This window comes from Dipodomys merriami, unplaced genomic scaffold, assembly GCF_024711535.1.
Source record: "Dipodomys merriami isolate MVZ:Mamm:240054 unplaced genomic scaffold, mDipMer1.0.p SCAF_23, whole genome shotgun sequence".
NCBI classification, from domain to species: Eukaryota; Metazoa; Chordata; class Mammalia; order Rodentia; family Heteromyidae; genus Dipodomys; species Dipodomys merriami.
This window is the reverse complement of record NW_027203715.1, coordinates 5,968,496-5,972,547: the sequence shown is the minus strand read 5'-3', so window position 1 is coordinate 5,972,547 and position 4,052 is coordinate 5,968,496. Positions and strand designations below refer to the sequence as shown.

Sequence of the window (4,052 nt, the reverse complement as noted above, 5' to 3'; positions counted from 1 at the left end):
TCTGAAAAATTATATTTTAAAATATTCTATATTCTATGTTTGCATAATGTTCATAATTTATTTTATTTTCTCTTAGATATACTTTGAATTCTACATTATTTTATAATATTTAGGTTCATTAATGTGTCCTTTCTGATTGCATTCCATATAGAAACAGTTTGATTCCTTTTTTTCTAGGTCTTAATATTATTTTTCTTTGGGATAAAATGACAATGTTGTCTAATTTGAAAAGTTTTGTAAAGTTTATGCTTTGTAAACGCCTTTCTGAGGTGAATATTTAATACACTGATGTCAACCTAAATTTAATTATATGAATTACGTGTATTGTTACAGTTGTAATTTTGTAATCAACTTTTTAATAACTGTTTTTCATTTCTTGCATCTGAAGAATGAAACATATGGAATACTTCTCAAATTTTCATATTATCCTTGTGCAAGTGCCATGTTAATCTCTGCATTGTAATTTGAGTATTCATGCTGCTGAAGCATGTAGTATCCTCTAAATTTAAGTAGTTAATGATGCAATCTTTATACAAGCCTATATAGGCTTGGGTGCCTACTTGTAACAAGGAAGCAGTAATGTTCCTAACAATGCTATCGATCTTATTTCCCTAAAATTCTGTGAATAGTAGAAAAAATTATATTGATCAATCGATTGCTCACATTTGCAAATTTTTTGTCAATGACTATCTTAAGTCTTTTTATTTGGAATTTGATCATACTCTCAATTATTTATAGATAGGTCCAAAGGTGATGGCTTTTTCAAGTACTTATTTATCCAACTGTGTTAGCTATGTGGACCTAATGGATTCAAAGTAAGCGTTGCTTAAGAGGTACTTCTAAACTTCTTCAGCTGATATTTTCCCAAATGAGGTATTACTGGCACAAATGTCTACCTGAGCCTTTACCCTTCTTCCATGTGGGAACAGACCAACCAGAAAATCATACCCTGACAGCATAGATTGTCTTACTAGAACAAAACTAATCTTGGTTACAAGGGATCATAGAGAGATGAACAGTTCGAACAGAACTGTTCAGACTAGAAGGTATTTTATCAAAATATAATTGTTTAATATACCTTCCATTTCAAAAGTAGCTAAAGCCAAGAAGGTGAAAAAATTGTTCATATGCATGATTACTTAATGTCCTGGCCTGTCTACCATCCAACCAGGCAGGAACTTACACTACTGCCTTTTTATCACCAAATATTTTCATAGTTGCAAGAGAAGTCCATATGTTTCTCCTTGTTATTAGGCATTAAATTGATACTGTTTTAATCACAGTGTTTCCTCTTGCCTCCATGCTGTAAATCTACAAACGATAAAGCTTTAGGTCTAACTTTATCAAACACTAAGGTAGAAATAATGGAATAATACTTTAAAACAGAGTTGCCTTTGATACAGTAACTACAACAGAACAATGCAAACCTGTGCCTTTTAATTATATTATACATAATTATGTATTTTATATTTATATGTGCTGATTTTATATTTCACACAGTAAAACTTACTAGAATAAGTTGATAATTTGGCAAATAAATTGATATTTATTTATTCTAGTAAATAGAATTGGAATATAAATAATTAGGTTCAAAATATATATTAGAATATAAAAAGTATCAATGCAATGTCTTTAGTATAAACTTGTGATACATTTTAACTTTTCTTGGTCTTCTGAATCCACATGGATAAAAAAAACAATGTTTTCCTCTAATCTATAATGCATTTTACTCTGCTGCTCTGTTTATTGTTTTAACTCTCTTGTCCCAAACTGTTTTTCTCCATATTTTGGAAGCATTCCTATTGATTATACCCAAATTTTGCTAAGATGTCTAAAAAAAGATTATTCTTCTGCAGTCCCCATGGGTCCTAGGATCCCAGGTCCCAGTTATCTGCATCATCAAATAACAGGGGCAAGACTTCCCACCAAGGCCCATGCAACATGTCAGCACATAGTAATTGAAGACCAATCTCAATTTTTCATTTCCTATATTTCAGGGCCCCAATTCCTTGAGATGCAGGAATTAGCAGTAAGCAATTGTGGAATGCAAGGCAACTTAAAATGAAGAATGAAATAAAATTTGAGAGAAAGTACAGTAATTAAAACATGCAACTTATAGATGACCAGCCCATATGAGTGAACAAGTTCACAAAGTGTCAAAAGATTATTTTTAATACCCCTCCCCTATGATTAATGAAAGATTTTATTCCAACATAAGTGGGCCAAAAAATAGTTCCTTGAAGGATAGATCCATAATTGGTCTACCAAAGCCCGGAAAACTTGACTTAGAGGTCAAATGTAATTCAGAAAAATATTTGAAGCACTAAGGGGTGCTTCAAAACACTGGGACTTCAGTACAACATGGTTCTGTGGTATAAAAATGTCACTCTCAAACCAATGATAATCTACATTTAATCTTCTGAAAGTATATTCCTTTTCAAATAAATTTTTTAAAATCACATTCGTCAAAATGACATTTTACAAGTTGATGATACTTAGTGACATTACAAGTTTTTTAAGTGTAGGGAGCAAGTTACAATAGAGTTGAATTATTTACACAGCACTAATGCCAAACACGTTCAACCATTCATTAAAGTGTAGAAATAGTACCACCCACAATTTGTGTTTTTCAGTAAGGGCCTTCCAGAAATGTGTTAAATAGGTTAGCCTCCTAAATTTCAAACCCAAACGTGAGCTAATAAATTTCATCGTTTAATAAGGTACACTTTAAAAAGTCACAAATAGTTGCCTTATCATATGTTATTTTATGTTTTCCTTCTGTCTAATATAGTAAGAAATATGACTTTAAGTCTTGAATATGGGTATTCATCAGAGATATGACAAACATAATATCTGTCTTCTATTTTTATCATTTTCCTCTTTTGGAATAAATTTTAATTTTCTTCTTTTTCCAAAACTTATAGGCAATAGACAATATTATTCCATGTAAAATAAAAGAATCACACCATTGTACAAAGCCATTTATAAAAATTCGTAGTTAGGAATACATTCTAAGCCATTTTTTTAACTTTCTTTTTGACTAAAGATTAATCTTCCAAATGGATGAGAATAAAGTCTTGTTTAGGTGCTTCACCTCTCAAGTCTCCAGCAAATTGTTGCTGCAGATGAATCAATTATGGAAATATAAGCTGACATCAGTTCAAGAATATGCAGGATTGAAAGTCCATGGAATGCATATAAACCATTCAAAGTATTAATAGACAGTTTAACACAATGACTATCAGGAAGTTGAAACCACAGAAGAATTATAGTAAAGACATAGAATGAATGAAAAATGAACAAGGGGCAAGTACAGCTAGAATATTCAATGTACACACATGATAAAGGAAGTGGAAAATTGGAAATAAATCTTGGAGAATGGGTTGGTTGAGAATGATGGAAGGAGTGACTCAGATCTAGGAGCGTTGGACAATTAGATGGATATATTTAATTGTAAAACAATTGCACAACCTTTTAAAATTCAGTTAAAAAACACAAGAAACAAAAAACAGAAAAATCACAACCAAACAGCAATCTCCAGAGAGTATGAATATGACCTCTCAAAATTTTAATCAATTAATGAAGGGCAGTCTTGGGAAAAGCAAACAAAACTGTTCAAAGAGAGAAGTTTGGGATAGGGGAGAATTTTGAACAGAATTAAATAGATTGTCTAAGGTTATAAATCACCTACATCTGCTGCAAATAGTATCTTTCTTCTACGAGTTTTCTGTCTGAACTGGATAATCCAGTTCTGAGACACATATGGTAGCTTGTGAGGTTAGTGTGGAAGAAACAAGATCATGAACCCATTACTCCCCTGGAGAGAAAACAATACTCTATATTTTCTCTAATATCTCCTCACTACTCTTTCTTCATACTTTTAAGTCAATTGATTTTGAATTATATTTTTCCTTCTTTCTTCTGGCAAAGTAATTCATTAAATATTATTCGCTATTTTCTTCTTTCATGCTGTTTAATTGGCCATTGATATTTAATGAGTCCATTAAATATCCCTCTTGCATTTGGTTGCCATGAAAGAACATTTATGTTAA

General features: G+C 31.4%; 1 pseudogene; it reads right to left on the bottom strand.

Moving 5' to 3' along the window:
- Window positions 1–392: 392 nt before the first annotated feature.
- LOC138835185 (U6 spliceosomal RNA) lies at window positions 393–489 on the bottom strand (annotated as a pseudogene).
- Between the last annotated feature and the right edge of the window lie 3,563 nt (window positions 490–4,052).